The sequence below is a fragment of the Rhinopithecus bieti genome, unplaced genomic scaffold (assembly GCF_001698545.2).
Source record: "Rhinopithecus bieti isolate Rb0 unplaced genomic scaffold, ASM169854v2 scaffold_33210, whole genome shotgun sequence".
Lineage (NCBI taxonomy): Eukaryota > Metazoa > Chordata > Mammalia > Primates > Cercopithecidae > Rhinopithecus > Rhinopithecus bieti.
The window spans coordinates 1,214,529-1,235,779 of NW_016814226.1; the positions used below are offsets into that span (position 1 = coordinate 1,214,529).

The 21,251-nt window shown below is 43.0% G+C and overlaps 1 protein-coding gene across 2 annotated transcripts in view; it reads right to left on the bottom strand.

Moving 5' to 3' along the window:
- The window catches only part of EFCAB6 (EF-hand calcium binding domain 6), a 324,746-nt gene extending 310,522 nt beyond the window's left edge, over window positions 1-14,224 (bottom strand). The window contains exons 1-2 of one of the 2 annotated variants that reach the window (XM_017850033.1): window positions 13,794-14,090; window positions 10,806-10,942 (exon numbers count right to left, since the gene is read on the bottom strand). The gene's annotated coding sequence lies outside the window, so the exon portion shown is untranslated. Of the gene's footprint in view, window positions 1-10,805; window positions 10,943-13,793; window positions 14,091-14,119 lie in introns of those variants that run through there. The other variant, XM_017850035.1, reaches the window with a different exon arrangement.
- Window positions 14,225-21,251: the final 7,027 nt, after the last annotated feature.

Genomic DNA, 21,251 nt, shown 5'->3' on the forward strand with positions numbered 1-21,251 from the left:
AGGTACCAACAACTACAGCAGAAAAGGAGACAGCAAGCTAGCAGTAAAGAACCTCTAAGAAAATATATCCAATGAAAACAAAACAAAACAAAAAAATCCAGAGAAGACTGGAATACATAACTATCCTTCAATGCAAAAACACAGATGTACGTCCACAAAAAACAGCAGCAAACAGGGAATCGTGATTTCTCCAAGCAATCAAAGCAAGGAACCGGTAACTGGTCCTAATAAAACAGTGGTATTTGAGCTGTCTGTCCAAGAATTCAAAATAGCAATTTTAAGGAAACTCTGTGATTTCCAAGATAACACAGAAAATCAGTTCAGAACTTTATCAGAGAAATTTAGCAGAGATTGAAATAATTTTTTAAAAAATCAAGTGGAAATCTTGGAACTGAGAAATACATTTGCTGAACTGAAAAATTAATTAAAGGCTACCAACAGCAGAATGGATCAAGAAAAGGAAAGAATCTGTTAGCTTGAAGACAGGCTATTTGAAAATACACTCAGAGGAGAAAAGTGAAAAAAAGAACAAGAAGCAATGAAGATCACCTATAAGATACAGAAATTTTCCTCAAAAGATGAAATTTTAAAAAATTATTGGTATTCAAGGGAATTGAACAAGAGCAAGGGGTACAAAGCTTATTCAAAGAAATAATAACAGAAAACCTTCCAAAACTTGAGAAAGATATAAATATCCAGGTACAGGAAGGTCAGAAAACAACAAACAGATTTGACCCAAATAAGACTATTCCAAGGCAAATAATAAACTGTCAAGTCAAGAACAAGAGAGAATCCTAAAAACAGCAAGAGGGAAAAAAGCAAGTAACATATAAAGGAGCTCCCATTCATCTTGCAACAGACTTCTTAACAGAAATCATACAGCCAGGAGGGAAGGGAACAAATTTTCAAAGTTCTAAAAGAAAAGAAAAAAAAACTGTCATCCAAGAATATTATATCCAGCAAAGTTATCCTTCAACTATGGAGGAGAGATAAAGGATTTCCCAAACAAAAGTTGAGAGAATTCACCACCACCAGACCTGTCTTACAAAAAATGCCAAAGGAATTCAATCTGAAAGAAAGAAAACACTAACATTCAGAAAAAACAAAACTAAAGATATAAAACATGCTGGTAAAATTAAGTACACAGACAAACTTCGGATACTCTAATACTGGAATTGTGGTGTGCAATCTACTCATAACTCTAGCATGAAGCCCAAAAGAGAAATTTCTTAAAAATAGTAATAGAGGCCGGGTGTGGTGGCTCACGCCTGTAATCCCAGCACTTTGGGAGGCCAAGGCAGGTGGATCACAAGGTCAGGAGATCCATACCATCCTGGCTAACACAGTGAAACCCCGTCTCTACTAAAAAATACAAAAAATTAGCAGTGCGTGGCGGCGGGTGCCTGTAGTCCCAGCTACTCAGTAGGCTGAGGCTGGAGAATGGCGTGAACCTGGGAGGCAAAGCTTGCAGTGAGCCGAGATCGCGCCACTGCACTCCAGCCTGGGTGACAGAGCAAGACTCCATCTCAAAACAAAACAAAACAAAACAAAACAAAAAACAGTAATAGCTACTGCAACCTGTTGAGATGGGTAATATAAAAGTATGTAAATTGAGACAACTAAAAGTCAAAATGTGGGGCAGACAGAATTAGTGTAGAGTTTTTTTTTCATTTTTTGTTTGTTTATATTCTTTTTTGTAACCTAAGATGAGCTGTCATTTTTTAAAATAATTTCTTATATCTATAAGATGTTTCTGTAAGCCTCATGGTAACTATAATGCAGAAACCTAAAAAGCAATGAATTAAAACATACTACCAGAGAAAATCACTTAAGCACAAGGGAAGACAGTAAGAAAGGAAGGAAGGGAAGACTTATAAAACAAACAGAGAAAAGCAACTAAATGGCAGCAGTAAGTTCTTACTCACCAATAATAACACTCAATGTTAATTGACTCAGTTCTCCAATTAAAAGGCATAGAGTGGCTGAATAGATTAAGAAGCAACACCCAACAATATGCTGCCTACAAGAAACCCACTCACCTGTAAAAACACACACAGACTGAAAGTGAAGGAATGGAAAGGATATTCCATGCAAATGAAAACCAAAATACGAGCAGGAATAGCTTTACTTGTATCAGATACAATAGACTACAAATCAAAGATGATCAAGTAGTGTGAAGAAGAGGTGAGATGTCCCCTGAACGGACAAGAGGCCGTGTGGTGCCACATTCTGCACCCAGCACCGACATCCCACTGCCATCACCACCATGCCCAAGAGAAAGGTTGAATAGGACATGAAAGAAGATAAAACTAGCTGGGTGGCTCACACCTGTAATCCCAGCACTTCGGAGGCTGAGGCGGGTGGATCACCTGAGGTCAGGAGTTTGAGACCAGCCTGGCCAACATGGCAAAACCCTATCTCTACTAAAAATATGAAAAATTAGCTGGGCATGGTGGGGAGCGCCCATAATTCCAGCTACTTGGTGAGGCTGAAGCAGGAGAATCACTTGAACCTAGGAGGCAGAGGTTGCAGTGAGCCAAGATCACACCACTGCACTCCAGCCCGGGCAACAGAGCAAGACTCTGTCTCAAAACAAACAAAAAAAAAAAAAGATAAAACCAAGATGAAGGACAAATCACAGAGATCTGCAAGCTTGTCTGCTAAACCTGCTCCTCCAAAGCCAGAGCCCAAGCCTAAAAGGGCCCCTACAAAGAAGACAGAGAAGGTACCCAAAGGGAAAAAGGGAAAAAGGGTAAAGCTGATATTGGCAAGGAGGAGAATAACCTTGCACAACATGGAGATGCCAAAACAGACCAGGCACAGAAAGCTGAAGGTGTTGGAGATGCCAAGTGAAGTGTGTATATTTTTAATAACTGTGTACCTCTGATGACTGTATAGTTTGAAATACTATTTTAATCAAGTTTTATAAAAATGGAGAAGCTATATTGTTAGCACCAGAACACTTCATTGTTGCCTTTTGAGGAAGGAGCATATGTCACTAATAGATTGTCTTCAAAACTAGACTGATGTGGAAAAAACACCTTTCGCTTCTAATTTTGAGAGACTTCCTCTTGGCTCCCACAAGGAGGGATTTCCTGGCTTTGACACTTACAGCCACTTTAGCACGCAAGCCTTAAGAAGGGAAAACAAATTCATTTTATGTCCTCCTCTTTTCTCTTTCCACCTTTAGCACAGACTTAACTCCCTTAAACCGAGATACCTGTTGGGACCTGACCCTCAATAATTGGTTATCAGTGTGTCAGGCAATCTGGACTTTCCAGTGAGGCCACTGAGATGGTGCCCCTGAAAAGAGCAGCGGTTCTCTTTCTAGGTCGTGGATCTTCAGATAAATTCTCCCATTTTCATTTCACTTCCTGAAAGTCATGGTTGGCTCACAAAAAGTTCTTCAACCCTCACTCTAAACTTTCCCTGTACAGAGCATCAAATGAAGACTTCATAGGGTTTGATAATGGCTTTCTGATTTTTGGTAGTCCATTGAAGAAGGGAGTTTGAAAGTTGTTAAATACTGTTAACAATTGTCTGCCCATGTCCTGCTTAAATACCATGATCGGTTATGGAAAGTATCTTTAATAAAGCTGGGTAAAATCAAAACCTATCAAAAAACAAAAAGAAGGTCACTATATAAAGGGATCAATTCAGCAAGAAGATATAACAATTATGAATATATATGCAAGCCATGCCAGAGCTCACAAGGACCTAAAGTTAAATATTACTAGATCTAAAAGGAGAGACAGATTGCAATACAATAATATTAGGGTACTTCAAAACACTTCACTCTCGATTATAAATAGATCATCCACATAGAAAGTCAACAAAGAAACACTGCCATTAAACTACAGACTAGACCTAATAAGGCTAACTGATATTTACAGAACATTTCACTCACTGCTTCAGAATACACATTTCCTTTTCTTTTTCTTTCTTTAGAGATGGGGTCTTGCTATATTGCCCAGACTGGACTCAAAACTCCTGGGCTCAAGTGATCCTCCCCTCAGACTCCCAAGTATTTAGAATTATAGACACACACCACTGTACCCAGCTAGAATACATATTCTTTTCATTAGCACATGGAATATTCTCCAGAATAGACCACAACTTAGGCCACAAAACGAGTCTCAACAAATTCAAAAAAGTAGAAATCATATCAAATATCTTTTCTGATCACAATGGAATAAAACTATAAATCAATAACAAAGGGAACCTCAGAAACTCACAAACATGGAAATCAAACAACATACTCCTGAATGACCAATGAATCAATGAAGAAATTAAGGAGGACATTTTAAAATTTCTTGAAATAAATGAAATGAAAATCCAACACACCAAAGTCTATGTGCTACAGCAAAAGCAGTACTAAGAAGGAAGTTTATAATAATCAATGTCTATGTCAAAAAAATAGACTTCAAAGAAACAACCTCATGATGCACTTCAAGGAACTAGAAAAGCAAGAACAAACCAAACCCAAAAGTAGTAGAAAGAAAGATATTATAAAGATCAGAGGCTGGATACGGTGGCTCACACCTGCAATCCCAGCACTTTGGGAGGATGAAGTGGAGGATTGCTTGAGGCCAGGAGTTCAAGACCAGCCTGGGCAATATAGCAAGACACCACCTCTACAAAAACTTTTTTAAAAAAATTAGCTAGGGCCGGGCGCGGTGGCTCAAGCCTGTAATCCCAGCACTTTGGGAGGCTGAGACGGGCGGATCACGAGGTCAGGAGATCGAGACCATCCTGGCTAACACGGTGAAACCCCGTCTCTACTAAAAAACACAAAAGCTAGCCGGGCGAGGTGGCGGGCGCCTGTAGTCCCAGCTACTCGGGAGGCTGAGGCAGGAGAATGGCATAAACCCGGGAGGCAGAGCTTGCAGTGAGCTGAGATCCGGTCACTGCACTCCAGCCCGGGTGACAGAGCGAGACTCCGTCTCAAAAAAAAAAAAAAAAATTAGCTGGGAATGGTGGTGGCAAGCACCTATAGTCCTAGCTACTCAGGAAGCTGAGGCAGGATTGCTTGAGCTCAGCTGTTTGAGGTTGCAGTGAGCTATGATCCTGCTACTGCACTTCAGCCTGGACAACAGAGCCCTGTCTCAGAAAAAAAAAAAAAAATCAGAGGATAAATAAACACAATTGAGACAAGAAAAAAATACAGAAAATCAATGAAACATGAGTTGGTTTTTTGAAAAGATAAAGTCAACAAACCTTTAGCTAGACTAAGAAAAAAAAAAAGAAGACCCAAGTTGGAAAGGAAGAAGTCAAATTAGCCTTGTTCACAGATGATGTGATCTTATATTTAGAAGAAAAACCAGGCCGGGCGCGGTGGCTCAAGCCTGTAATCCCAGCACTTTGGGAGGCCCAGACGGGCGGATCACGAGGTCAGGAGATCAAGACCATCCTGGCTAACATGGTGAAACCCCGTCTCTATTAAAATACAAAAAACTAGCCGGGCGACCTGGCGGGCGCCTGTAGTCCCAGCTACTCGGGAGGCTGAGGCAGGAGAATGGCGTGAACCCGGGAGGCGGAGCTTGCAGTGAGCTGAGATCCGGCCACTGCACTCCAGCCTGGGCGACAGAGCGAGACTCCGTCTCAAAAAAAAAAAAAAAAAAAAAAAAAAAAGAAAAAAACCAAACACTCCACTAAAAACCTGTTAGAACTGATAAATTCAATAAAGCTGCAAGATGCAAAGTCAACACACAAAAATTGGTAGCATTTATACACACCCACAGCAAACAAACTAAAAAAGAAAGCAAGGAAGTAAACCTATTTACAATAGCTACAGAGAATATAAAATACCTACGAATCAATTTAACCAACGAAGTGAAAAACTGATACAAGGAAAACTATAAAACACTGATGAAAGAAATTGAAGAGGACAACAACAAATGGAAAGGTATTTCATGTTCATGGATTCAAAGAATTAATGTTAAAATGGCAATACTACCCAAGGCAATTTACAGATTCAATGCAATCCCTACCAAAATACCAATGGCATTCTTCATAGAAATAGAAAAAAAAATCCTAAAATTTACATGGAACCACAAAAGATCCCTAGTAGACAAACCAATCCTGAGCAAAAAGAACAAGGTGGAAGGCATCACACTACATGACTTCAAAATTTACTACAGAGCTATTGCTATCAAATCAGCATGTCACTGGCATAAAAACAGACACAGAGAACAATGGAACAGAATAGAAACCCAGATACAAATCCACACGTTTACAGCCAACTCATCTTTGACAAAGATGCCAAGAACACACAATGGGGAAAGACAGTCTCTTCAATGAATAGTGCTGGGAAAACTGGATAACTATATGTAGAAGAATGACACTAGAGCCCTGTTTCTCACCATACACAAAAATAAAATCAAAATGGATGAAAGACTTAAATCTTAAGACTCAAAACCCTGAAACTACTAGAAGAAAGCATTGGGGAATTGCCTCATGACATTGGTGTAAGCAAAGATATTTTGTGTAAGACTTCAAAACCACAGGCAACCAAAGCCAAAGTAGACAAATGGGATTACACTAAGCTAAAATCTTCTACACAGCAAAGGAAACAAGCAGTAAAGTGAAAAGACAACTCACAAAATGGGAGAAAATATTTGCAAACTACTCATCTGACAAAGGATTAACAACTAGAATACATATATAAGGAGTTCAAACAGCTCACAGCAAGTAAACAATCTGATTTATATGTGGGCAAAAGATCTGAATAGGCATTTCTCAAAAGCAGACATCCAAATGGCCAACAGGTATAGGAAAAAATGCTTAACATTACTAATCATCAGAGAAATGCAAATCAAAAGCACAATGAGATATCATCTCACCCCATTTTGGATAAAATGGATTTTATCCAAAGGACAGGCAGTAACAGATGCTGGCAAGGATGCAGAGAAAGGGGAACCCTTGTACACTGCTCATGGGAATGTAAATGAGCATAGCCACTATGGAGAATAGTACGGACTTTCCTCAAAAAACTGAAAATAGAACCACCAAATGATCCAGCAATTCCACTACTGGGTGTGTGTCTCCAAAACAGGAAATCAATATATCAAAAAGACATCTGTCCATGTTCATTGCAGTGCAATTCACAATAGCCAAAATAGAATCAACCTAAGTGACCATCACTGGATGAATGGATGAAGAAAACGTGGTACATATACCCAGTGGAATATTATCCAGTCATAAAAAAAGAATAAAATTCTGCCATTTGTAGCAACATGGATAGAACAGGAGGTCATTATGTGACATTCTGATTAAAAAGTGAGATAAGCCAAGCACAGAAAAGAAGAATGTTGCATGTTCTCACTCGTATGGAAGAGCTGAAAAATTGGATCTCACAAAGATAGAGTAAATTCGTGGTTAGCACAGGCCAGGAAAGGTAGAGGGGAGGAGAGGGTGAAGAGAGGTTGATTAATGGGTACAAATATATGGTCTGATAGAAGAAATAACACCTAGTGTTAGATAGATCAGTAAGGTGACTATAGATTACAATAACCTATTGTACATTTCAAAATAGCTAGAAGAATTTGAATGGTTCTAACATAAAGACAAATATTTAAGGTGATGGAAGATTTGATCTTTACAAATTATATGAATGTATTAAATTATCCCATGTACCCTGAACTATGTACATGGATTATGCATCAATAAAAATAAAAAAAAATGTTTTTTAAGAAAGAAAAAATAGGGCTGGGAGTGGTGGCTCATGCCTGTAATCCCAACACTTTGGGAGGTCAAGGTGGGCAGATCACTTGAGGCCAGGAGTTCGAGACTAGCCTGGCCAACATGGCAAAATCTTGACTTTACTAAAAATACAAAAATTTAGCTGGGCGTGGTGGTGGGTGCCTGTAATCTCAGCTACTCGGGAGGCTGAGGTACAAGAATCGCTTGAACCTGGGAGGCAAAGGTTGCAGTGAGCCAAGATCATACCGCTGCACTCCAACCTGGGTGACCAAGTGAGACTATCTCAAAAGAAAAGAGAAAAGAAGAGAAGAAGAGAAGAGAAGAGAAGAGAAGAGAAGAGAAGAGAAGAGAAGAGAAGAGAAGAGAAAAAAGAAAAGAAGTAATGCTTCTCCAGGGCATAGAGACTGAAATTCAATTTTTTTTTTGTTTTTTTTTTTTTGTTTTGAGAGGAGGTCTTAGGCTGGAATGCAGTGGTGCAATCTCGGCTCACTGCAACCTCACCTTCCGGGCTCAAGTGATCCTTGCACCTTAGCCTCAGCTTCCTGAATAACTGGGACTACAGGTGCGTGCCACCACATCTGGCTAATTTTTGTAGAGGCAGGGTTTCGCCATGTTACCCAGGCTGGTCTCGAACTTCCGGGCTCAAGTGATCCTCCCACCTCAGCCTCCTGAAGTGTTGGGATTACAGGTATGAGCCACCGCACCAGGCCTGAAATTCAAACTCTTAATTGTGGGGTAGAAGGTCATTCACATAATTAACCACCTGGCTTCAGGTGACCCTTCCAGACACCATCACCTCCAGGCATGCTACGTTCTCACCCAGTGCTCCCAATACACCACGTAGTTCCTCACTTCTGAGTTTTGGTTCATGCCTGTGCTAGAATTTCCTTCATTCTTTTGCACCTGGCACACTTCAATTACTCTTTCAAGACTGAGGGTATATCCCCTTCCTTCGGGAGACCTTCCTATTGTCCAAAATTAATCATGCTTTTACAAAGAACTTAAGTCTCATAGGTATGCTTTGCTAATTGTTTCATTTAATAAAGAAAAGAACCAAAAGATAAAAGCCACTCATACTTACATCACTTTGCTGTAGGGCTGCAGATGTGGTGGGTAAAACATGAAGTAAAAGTTCTAATACTTTCCCATCTATTCCTCTAGTCCTACCTCAATTTTCACTTTGATTCTCTGCTTCCAGACCTTTCTGTTGGCCCCTGCTAGACAACAAGTCCCTCCAGTGGACTCCACTTACCTTTTTACACTCAACATGGCATAGCATACGATAAGCACCCCATTAATCTTTGCTCTTGATGGACCATAGTTACCGATACTACGACTGCAAGGGATAGAAGCTTAGGCTAATTTTACCCTTGATTTTGAAAGCTAAACAAGGTTCTGAGTAAGACCAAGGCACTGTGAGGAGTTCTGTAGCTCACCCCTGACTTTATACCATCCTCAGCTGAGGTTTTCAAAATAAAGAGAATTTTGAGACATTCATGAACGTGATTACTTCAGAACTTGGTGAGGTATACCCCTAAAATAAGCATCAAGTCACAGACCATCAAATACACTTCTTAACCAGGGGGAAAAACACAATTAGAAGGCTATCTCACTGATATATTTGTTTATTTGCCAGAGAAGTATTGATGTCCAGTTTTAAACACATGCTATTTATATCAGAATCATAACAAAAGTGCCATCCATCTGCCTTGGCATCCAGAGAAAATATAATTCAACACAAGAGTAAAAAGTGTGCACAGCCAAACAGAAATGGCACCAGAAGCAAAAATTGCTGGAACTATATCATGGAGAGGGGTGTGGAAATTATCACTCGACTAAATTGGAAAAAAATTGTAAGCAACACAAAAGGTTTTGGCAGTTAAATCCAAACACTTGAGAAAAATCTTCTTGTCTATACTGATATCAAATGGATGTTCTGTTATATTTTGGGACACATCAACTATCAAGTTCCCTTTATAGCGTTCTGCACACTTCCATATATACATCGGCCATTTACTGAGCATCTACATTCTTGGACACTGGAAAAATTAAAAGCTTTGGCATCAAGCAGGCATAGGGTCAAACTGGCTCCACTGTCTACCACAAGAACTTGCAAGTTAATTAACCTCCTCCTGACTCAGTTTCCTCATTTGAAAAAGGGAGATACAGTTGCCTTCCATATCCATGGATTCCACATCCACGGATTCAACCGTGGATGGAAAACATTCAGGAAAAATATGGATGTTGGTGTCTGTATTGAACATGTATGGAGTTTTTCCCTTGTCTCAATGATATGGTATAACGATTTCCATTTACATTGTATTAGGTATTGTAAGTACTCTAAAGATAATTTAAAGCATATGGGAGGATTGTGTAGGTTATATGCAAATACTACATCATTTTATATAAGGGACTTGAACATCCATGAATCTAGGTATCTTCGAGTGGGTGCTGAAATGAATCTCCCACAGATACTGAGGGATAGCTGGAATACCTCTCCTTTAAGCAAGTATTCTTAACATGGAATCATGGTCCATGTGTGTGCTTTTGTAGCCCTACAGACTCACTGAGATGCAAAACTGTGTGTCAGATGATTTTTCTAGAGCACTTCTCAAAAGGCAAGTGACCCCAACATGGTAAATGCCACGGCTCTAAAGGCTGTGGATGGATCACAGGTGATATTCGTGAAGTGCTTGGCACACAGGGAGCTTTAGCTATTTGGTAGCTGTTATTTTTAGGTCCCGAGGATATACAGAAAGATAAATCAGAGCATTGGGCAAAAAAAAAAAAAAGGCATATGGTTATAGGTGTCACCTCAGAATATCAGAATAAAATAACAGAGAAAAAACAAAAAGTGAGTCCAGAAAAAACCCAGCATGAAGAATTGGCAGGATGGAAACACCAGGAGTGCCAAAGCAGTGAGATGACCACTGCCCGGGGGTACCCAGTGCTTAGGCAGGGCGTGGCATATGGCAGGCGCTCAGTGAATAACTGCTAAGTAAATGAGCAAACAAATGACCAAAACCAACCCAGGATGCAGGATAACACCATTTACAGTGTCCCAGGGGAAAAACTACATTCAGAAGGTATTATTGAAAACTTACTATTCAGAAATCTTCAATTTCAAATATTCAATTCCAATGCTACAGTCCACATTCTCTCCCTGAAGAGTGAGGACATTAAGCCCACACTTTTGTCATTGAGCAGTAATCTAGGCCCTTCCAATCCTCTGTGATGAGCCCTGTGAGAAATTTATTTTAGAAATAGGTTAGACCTATTTTTCCAGATTAATCAAAAGGCCTTATTTGCCTGGGAAAAAAAATAAATTTTATTACCTTCTATTTTTTTACTTTTATTTTTCCATGAGTTGACAAGAAGCTCCCAGCTAAATCTCCAGCCCAACTTTATTAACCATTATAGATGATCTGAGTATTCCTTCTTTCTGATACCTTCCTATTCTGTCTATATTTTTAATGATTCTGATTTACATGTTTCTATTTTACTGCATTGTAGTTATTCTTACAAATCATCTCAAAGCCTTGGCAGGACTTGTAGAGTATATAAATATTTGAGAGTGATAGCGTACTCATCAAGAACACAAGTGATTATCAGGCAGTCCTGGAGCTGGAGCCATACTCACTACCATTTATCAGCTTTGTTAAGTCCCTTAACATCTCTCTGTTCCTCTCGCCTTTTGTTTTGTTTTGTTTTTTTTTTTTTTTTTTTTTTTTTTTTTTTTTTTTTTTTTGTTTGGTTTTGGTTTGTCTGTTTTGAGATGGAGTTTTAGTTTTACTCTTGTTGCCCAGGCTGGAGTGCAATGGCGCAATCTCGGCTCACTGCAACCTCTGCCTCCCAGGTTCAAGCGATTCTCCTGCCTCATCTTCTGGAGTATCTGGGATTACAGGTGCCTGCCACCATGCCTGGCTAATTTTTTGTATTAGTAGAGATGGGGTTTCACCATGTTGGCCAGGCTGGTCTTGAACTCCTGACCTCAGGTGATCCACCCACCTCAGCCTCCCCAAGTGCTGGGATTACAGGCGGGAGCCACCGCGCCCAGCCTGTTTTGTTTTTTGAGACAGAGTCTCACTCTGTCGCCCAGGCTGAAGTGCAGTGGCATGATCATGGCTCACTACAACCTAAAACTCTTGGGCTCAAGTGATCCTCCCACCTTCGGCTACCAAGTAGCTGGAAGTACAGGCAAATGCCACCATAGAGATGGGGGTCTCAATTTGTTGCCTGGGCTGGTCTCAAACTCCTGGCCTCAAGCACTCCTCTTGCCTCAGCCTCCCAAAGTGGTAGGATTACAGGCATAAGCCACTGCACCCAACTTGTACTTTTTCATAGCCAACTTGTGAAGACTAAATTTAAAAAGGGTGAGGCACCAAACTGTGCTTAGCACATAGTAAGTGTTCAATTAGTATTAGCCAGTAGCAGTACTAGTAGTTGTTGCAGTAGAAATAGAAGTAGTAAAACTGCGGACAAAGAGATGGAAAGAAAAAGTAACAAATGGTATCTGAAACGAAGTAAACAAAACAAGCAGTGAAAGACCAAAACCAAAAGTAGAAAATGAAGCTTTTAGAACTGAAAGGGCATCGTACTCATGTTATCTCTGTGCAGTTTTCTCAAACCTGCTGCAGTTGTTAACAACTGCCTTGTTAACAGCCAGCAGCCTCCCACCAGATTCCTGATCTGGTCAGGCACCGGCTACTAAACATCCTCATGGAGCTGGTTCTGTCTCCAGGTGCCAATCAGCTGCAGGGATCACAGCATGGGTGCTATAGAGATCTCCGTATAAGGGGAAGAAGTGGAGAGCTGGAACAGGGCAGTTTTTCCCTGGAGAGTGCAATTTACAGTCTCGGGTAAGCACTTCTTGATAAATATCTATGATCACCTATCATGAACCAAGCATTAAAATGAGCATAGAGGAAAAAGGGAAAGCACAGATAACTAAAATAAAATCCTCATCCTCAAAGGATCTTTCAATAAGACTGGGTAGGAGGCAAATATCTTTGCATAAATTCAAAGAGGGCATTTCGGACTCACTTTCATATCCCCAGAACTTAGCCAAGTAAACATTCGCTGAATTGAAGGCAATGGATAAAAGACATGAACTGTAGTCTATGAAAGTAGAATTTATTTACAGCATTTCTGTTAAGTCTACCCATTTAGGAGCACATATTAAATTAGGCCAAGGCGGGCAGATCACTTGAGGTCAGGAGTTTGAAACCAACCTGACCAACATGGTGAAACCCCATCTCTACTAAAAATACAAAAATTAGCTGGGCGTGATGGCAGGCGCCTGTAAATCCCAACTACTTGGGAGGCCAAGGCACGAGAATCGCTTGAACCCAGGAGGCGGAGGTTGCAGTGAGATGGGATTGTGTCGCTGCACTCCAGCCTCGGTGACAGAGCAAGATTCCGTCAGGAAAGAAAAGGAGAGGAGAGAGGAGGGGCGGGGAGCAGAGGGGAAGGAGAGGGGAGGGGAAGGAGAGGGGAGGAGAGGGGAGGGGAGGAAGGAAAGAAAGAGGAGAGTAGAGGAGAGGGGAGGAGAGGGAGGGGTTGGAGGGAGGGAGGGAAGGAGGAAGGAAGGAAGAGAGGGAGGGAGGGAGGGAGAGAGAGAGAGAGAGAAGAAGAAAAAATAAAAGAAAAAAGAAGAGAAAAGAGAAAAGAAAAGAAAGGGTCCCCTTAACAGGGGCAAGACATCCTGAAAGGCAAAGATTTGGAGACAAAGGGAGTAGAGAGGGGGTAATTTGGACAACCTTCAAGTAAGCCCTATACAGATGTGTAACTCACAAAGTGTTTCCAAACAAAATTTCTGAGGGAGGCAGCGTAATTATGTGTAGGCTAAGGGAGAAAAGTGTAAAAGAGCAGAGGTTTTGCCGTGAGACAGAAATGAGTTTGAATTCTGGCTCAGAAACTTCCTATGATAGTTGTGTGACTTTGGGAAAGTCCCTTCACCCCATAGGTTTCAAGTCCTCGTCTGTCTAGAGGAGGGAGTCAATCATGATATTCACAAGAGTGCTGTGGCACAAATGAAATCAGGAGCATGAGACATGTTGTAAACTGGAGAGATTTAGGGCATTTCCACACACATTTCCCAGCTGATTCTCACAGAGATGCAGGGAGGAAGACGTCACCACCGTCAGCGTTGTTTATCGTTCTTCTCCACATATCAGGTAAGCTCCGGGAACAGGGGCCCTACTATTTCCCACAGGGCCCCAGGGCCTACAACGTGCCTGGCACAAGCAGACGCGCCCTGAACACCTGCTGGGTGAATAAACAAATCACCACCCCTTCATCCCTGGGAGTGGGCAGCAGCGCCGGCCTTCTCAGGGCAGTGAGACCCACGGAGCTGCCCGCCCGCCCAGCCCCTCCTCGGCCTGTCGCACGCGCGTGGCCACCCCGAATGCAGCCTTACCGGGGCCCCCTCCTCGATTCTCCGCCTAGCTGGGCCGGCACCAGCGTGCGCCGACCTCAAGCCGCGGGGTCTCAGAGGGGCCGCCCGTTCGGCGTCTCTAGGACGCTGTTGCCCGAGAGATGACGGCAGTCGCTGATTGGAGAATAAGCATACACGCCTGGCAAGAAGCGGAGCTATGATTGGTCAATTGGAGATAAACGAGAAGGGGCGGGGCCAGGTTGGTTCCGCGACTGCACTCCCGGAAGAAATTTCCGCCGGAAGTCCCGTTCTCTGAGGAGCGGGAACCTTGGCGACTCGCGTCACGGGAGCGGGTTTCTGTTACGTGGGCTTTACCGCGAGCTGGGCGGTCGGCCCGGTCCCACCGAACTGCATAGGGCCGTGTGGCCGGGGGAAGTCAGCCCCCTGCTCTGAGAAGCAGACTCTCCATCTGTAAAAGGCTAAGCGTGCCCACTTGGGGCCTGTGGTCAGGATTGGCTGGAGTAAAGTCGGCAAAGCTCCTATCGCATCCTGCGCCTTCGTTAGGGTGAGCGCTGATGGGGACTCGCATTGTGCCACCAGGTCGCGGGTCCCACTGGGTCCCTTTGTGTGCTCGAGGAGACAGCCCCGGAGGACGGGGGCTCGCCTGCTTTGCTCAGGCTGTAGCCTCAGCCTCCGCCCATACCCACAGTAGGCGTCCATTCCATTGATATTCGCTAAGTGAGTGAGTTACTACTAAGAGGGCCGAGTGGAAGCGCCATAAATCGTGTGAGTGATAGTAATTGTTGTCGCTGACCCTGTGGAGCACTTCCCTTGCCAAGCACTCACCCATCCTAGGTATGTACTTTACATGTAATAGTCATCTTCATTTGTCTTCACAACAGCCCAGTGAGGTAGGTGCTGTGGTTTTTCCCATTTTACAGATAGGAAACTGAGGCACACAGGGCATTTTGTTCAAGGACACACTGCCAGTCAAGGGTAGGAGCAGAGTAAGAACCCAGGGAGCTTGCTCTTCGGCACCCTGCCGCGCTGCTCACTGTGGGAGAAGCAGCCAGGCAGACGTGCAGTTTGGAATTCCCTGCACACATGGCTTTGGCAGGTCAATTAGACTGGGTGCCCTGATGTGTGCTGCAAAGATGGATACTATGCGGTCCCTGCTGGGTAGTCTGACTATACTTCACTGGCCAGCTAGTTTTCCTGTTCACCAAGACAATTCTTTCCCATGGCTTGTCTCAGACCTCCCGCACCCACTATGTCCTCACCTCACTCAGTGACCATGGGTCTTATCCCATTGAGAAAATGGAATGCGGAAGAATGGAATACACTCCTTCACAATCACTTTGGCATTCATCCCCTCTTTTGCTCTTGCCCCAAAAGAGGGTCTCTCCCAGAGCCAGTCCTTCTAACTGTGTCCTGGATCCCTCCCCATTTGCCTTCTTTATTATAGGCAGTGCTCTAAGTGTGATCTGGGAATCTCTGGGGATCCTGAGACCCTTTCAGACCGTCCATGGGGCCAAAAAATACTTTCATAACACTAAGACTTTACTTGCTTCTTCATTGTTATTCTCTCACAAGTATATGGGATTTTCCAGAAGCTACATGATGTGTGATATTGCAACAAATTGAACGCAAAAGAAGTTAAGAGATCCAGCGGTCTTGTACTAAGCCAGCTGTTAAAGAGATCTGCAAAAATAGAAAACTGCCCCTCTTTTCACTTTTTTGGAAAGTATAGTTTTTCATTAGAGAACGGTAACATGTAATGGGTTTATTATTTTTAATGAGTTAATAATTTTTTTATTGATTGTATTTTCTAACATGGTAAATATTGATAGATATAAACATAAATAAAAGTTTTTTGGGATCCTCAATACTTTTAAGAGTGTGAATGGATCCTGAGGCCAAAAGTTTAGTCCTGAGATCAAAAGGCTTCGGTTATTTCCTCTCTCTTGATAGCCAAGAGTCTCATTCTTTCTCTTTCTCTTTCCCTCCTTCTTGGAACATGCTTTAGTATCTCACATCTTAAAAAAAAAAATAGATGATCTTCTGGTTTCCACCCCATTTCTCTGCTCCTCTTCAACCTGCTTCTCAGTAGAGCTGTCTATACATGCTGTCTTTCAGTTACCAAATTTCACAGAAGCATGACTCTCATTGCCTGGTAACTGGCATTCTCACAAATATTTCTTCTATACTTGGCCGTACATTACTTGACCTCTCAGTAGCATTCAGCCCAGTTGATCACTCCTTTCTGCCTGAAATACTTCAGGCTTCTCTAATGCCACACCAACTACTCAATTCTTGGGCCCCACTGGTGACTTCCTTCCTCTGTGTGGCGTTTGGATGTTAGGGCCTCTCTGACACTGTCGCAGGTCCTGCTATTACACTTCTCACCAGCCTTGACCCCTTTACTGGAATGTACTGGAGACCACTCAGACTTAAGCCATCCACATCGCCCTTGATCCACTCACCTCCCTCACTTACCTATTTCTTTTTTTTTTTTTTGAGACGGAGTCTCGTTCTGTCGCCCAGACTGGAATGCAGTGGTGCGATCTCGGCTCACTGCAACCTTGCCTCCCGGGTTTAAGCAATTCTGTGCCTCAGCCTCCTGAGTAGCTGGGATTACAGGCATGAGTCACCACGCGCAGCTGATTTTTGTATTTTTAGTAGAGATGGGGTTTCACCATGTTGGCCAGGCTGGTCTTGAACTCCTGACCTCGTGATCCACCTTCCTCAGCCTCCCAAAGTGCTGGGATTACAGGCGTGAGCTACCGCACCTGCCCTCACTCACCTATTTCAAGGCAGTGCTCAAACTAGGAAGGCTTGTTATCCCTCAGTGATCACTACCTCATCCCAGACATCTAGCGCTTCAGCAAGTCCTGTTGGTTCTGATGCCAGAATACCTACATGGTAGCAATCTCTTCAGTTCTCTCCAAGTTCCCCTCTGCTACCTTGCCTTAAAAGCCTTCTTATGCTAAAAATAAAAATCTTTAAAACAGCTTGCAAGGCCACTGGGACCGTCCTATAACCTCCTTCTCCCCCTAGGATCACTGTGGTCACAAAGCCCAGAAGCCAGCCTGAATGGGGCTCCTGCTGGCCAGAATAATGAAGGACAGTAAAAGCAATAAGAGTCATGAGTCCAGGCCAAGGAGGGATGGACAGATAGAATAAATGCAGGACAAGGGAGGGCACGTGCTTACAGTAGCAGGCCTAGGATCATGCAGGAGGACTAGAGCTGAAAAACCATCATGTTGCAACCACTGAGTAAAGATTGATTCAGGTAAGCATCATTCATGGGTGTTTCATCTCGGGGTTGTTTGGATGCGGAGTAGGATATTTGCATTGTTTTAAAGGATAGTCCCACAGATCACTTATTACTTACAAGGGAAAAAGCAGTCATAAAACAAAAGAAAAATGGACAATGCTTGGACACCATAATAAAAATTAACACTGCCAACAAGGAGCATGGACATTGTGTGGCTTCAGATGTAATGTAAAGGACAACCTCCGTTGAAAAGGGCAACTTCTGTAGTGTTCTCATCTGGAATGCATCACCTAATCCTATCGTAAGAAGACATTAGAAAAAATAAATAAAGATAATTCCATTTTTTTAATGGTTTTTGGTGTTGTTTGTTTGTTTGAGACAGAGTCTCGCCGTGTTGCCCAGGCTGGAGAGTAGTGATGCAATCTCAGCTCACTGCACCCTCCACCTCCTGGGTTCAAGCAATGCTGCTACCTCAGCCTCCCGAGGAGGTGGGATTATAGGCACAGATCACCACGACCAGCTAATTTTTGTATTTTTAGTGTAGTCAGGATTTCACCATGTTGGCCAGACTGGTCTTGAACTCCTGATGTCAAGTGATCTGCCCACCTTAGCCTCCCAAAGTGCTGGGATTACTGGCATGAGCCACTGTGCCCAGCCTGTAACTTACTTTCAAATGCTTCTGAAAAAATTATGTATTGATAGATAGCAAATAATAAAGCAATTGGGGCAAAACGTGCACAGTAAGTGAATCTGAGAAAGGGAATTGTATTAGATAGGACTGTGGTAACAAATTTCCACAGACTGGGTGGCTTGGACAACAGAAATGTATTGTCTCACAGTCCTGGAAGCATCTTCAATCCGAAAGAGCCTGAGGGATAATTTTAGGTGATAAACCAATGTCTAACTGCGTGGGCAAACATGAAATTCTAGTAGGGAATACCTTAATGTGTTTTGCACTGGCCTGCTCTCAACAGTGAAGCAGGCCAGGCACGGTGGCTCACGCCTGTAATCCCAGCACTTTGGGAGGGAGGCTGTGGCAGGAGGATCATCTGAGGTCAGGAGTTCGAGACCAGCCTGGCCAACATAGTGAAATTCCATCTCTACTAAAACTACAAAAATTAGGTGTGGTAGTGGGCACCTGTAATCTCAGTTACTTGGGAGGCTGAGGCAGGAGAATTGCTTGAACCAGGGAGGCAGAGGTTACAGTGAGCCAAGATTGTGCCACTGCACTCCAGCCTGGGCAACAGAGCAAGACTCTGTCTCAAAAAAAAAAAGTGATACACACATAAGTGGTGTACAACTGGATCAATGTAGCCAAGAACCCAGAAACTCAAAACCCTTGCTTATTTCCTTGAACCCAAGGACAATTTTTCCATGTGTTGAAATGACTAATTAGATCAGTCCGTCATGAAGTTTTGTGATTCTTTTTTTTCTCCTTAAAGATCATGCTCAATCCAGAGGGTTTCCCTTGTTCCAGGAAATGTTTCACCTCCGTGTGAAGATTTAATTTTTACAGAAGCTGAAATTTCCCTCGTTTATTATCTACATGAACCCCTAAAATCTATTCAATAAGGTTTGATCTTTGATGGAATAGACCAGAGTTGTATAATGTGACAGTGGCCCCAAGGAACAGTTTGTAGGAGGAGATTGTTGTTCTTTTCTGAAAAAACAAAAACAAAAACAAAAAAACTTTCCAGAAGACATTGATGGTTCCCTTAGGTGCCCTGCAGTGGGTCCACTTCCAACAGGCTCAAGCCTGGATTTGGGGGGTGAGGTTCCCACCTTCTCCTAGATACCATTCAGCATCACTGAAGCCAGTAAATTCACCTCCCAAGGAACCGTTACCATCTCTACTATTTACACCCATGGCATGAGTGTGCTGCTCAAGATCTTTGATGAGAATCTTGAAAAAGAAAACCATGAATCGTTGGAGAATATATCTTTACACTTATTTGCAACAGATGGCTCAGTCCCTCAGTATTCAAGAAGAAACTCTGGGATCGTGGAGAGCTGTGTGGCAGTCACCCTCTGCCCACCCTGCAGGTTTTGGGGGCTTGGAGCTGGTTTTCACCACAATTCTGTACACCTAAGAGACTGGGCCGTAAGATCAAGCCTGTAATTATCTCACAGGCATCAGTGATGATGTTATGAATGCAGCTTATGCCTTCATGTGGAGAAAGAAACAGCAGGGGCTGATTAGCCCCGAAGAAGTTAAGTACTGTTTTCCACCATGTCTATTAATAAAGAAGGGAGGAAGAGCAAGCGCGTGGCAGGGATGCGTAGCGCATCCACATGGAAACGGAGAGTCTCTCCCTCTCAAAAAATCTGCTTCCCTGACTGCTGTCCTTTTGGTAGCCTCATAAAATGGAGACAAGACTCTCCTCAGCTGTCCTGAGGAGGAAAAAAAATATATGACATAAAAATAAATGAGGTATAAGTAGCTCCTTTGGAAAAGCTACTGTGGTTATTTTTTCTCTACTAAAGTAGCTGCTTTCTCTCTCGAATATTTACCTTGACAGATGACGCAGCTGCTCGTTTTAGTTCAATCAGCCAGAAACTAAATTGCACATGTTAAACATTGTCACTACAAATAATTGATGATTACTTGTAAACAGGGGGCCATTTGAGGATCTCTTTGAGGATGCTCCACGGAGAGTGGCTCTCCACAGGCTCAGCAAAGCACCTAGGCATGTTCTCATTCTCCTTTAAGGGACTGAGATACTATTAAGCTCTTAATTTCCTTTAATGGCTACTGCTTGTTTCCTTTCATGGAAACAAGAATAAAATCCACTCATGTTGCTCCTGAACAAGATTCCGTGGTGTTGAACACTGGTATTTAGAATTTTAATGAACCCTGGCTGGGCACGGTGGCTCACGCCTGTAATCCCGGCACTTTGGAGACCGAGGCGGGTGGATCACCTGAGGTCAGGAGTTCGAGATCAGCCTGGTCAACATGGTGAAACCCTGTCTCGACTAAAGATACAAAAATTAGCCAGGCTTGGTGGCGGGTGCCTGTAATCTCAGCTACTCAGGGGGCTGAGGCAGGAAAATCGCTTGAACTCAGGAGGTGGAGGTTAAAGAGAGCTGAGATTGCGCCACTGCACTCCAGCCTAGGTAACAGAGTGGGACTCTGTCTCAAAAAAGAATTTTAATGAAACCTGCCTTCCAAACATTATATTGCAGCAATCTTAGAAGAATGCCCCACCTCTGGAATAGAGAAGCAGTTGGGAAGGAACAGTTGCATGTTCCCTACACCTGGGCAACAGGCAGGCCCCTGACAACCACAAGTAATTCTCTTTGCTGAGAGCCAGGATCTTGCAACAGCTTGTCATTAGTGCTGTTTAGCATTTAATTTGCCTTTAGTTAGGTAACAAGCATTTATGGATTACCTGTTAGGAACGAATGCACAGTATGGGAACAGAGGGATGAATGAGGCACAGACTCTGCTCACGGCCTACTTGGGGCTAGAAATATCTACTCAGGAAAGAAAACTTGAAAGCAGTTAGCAAATGCAAACCGATATACCATTACAGGGAATCATCACTCTTTCCAAATTCAAGGCTCTAACTCCTGGCACACTTCTAAGGAAAAAAGATATGTGTTTCTGCATCCCGTCTCATGATGGGAGTGAGGATATGCCAATCAGTCCTCCTGTGGGCTGAGGAACAGTCTGGCCTTCTCTTCCTCTGCAGAGTCCAGGCGTGATAGAGACACAGGATGGAGGCAGCCACCACCCATTGAAAACCAGCCTGTCTGCCTGATCTGGCGACCCCCCTAAGGTCTTTGGTAAAAACTGTAAGTGCTGCCAATCCATGTCCACCACATGCCTTGGGCTGTGAATGAATCCTAGCTCACTGCCATCCTGGACACGACTAGGCCTCAGTTTTACCAAAGACC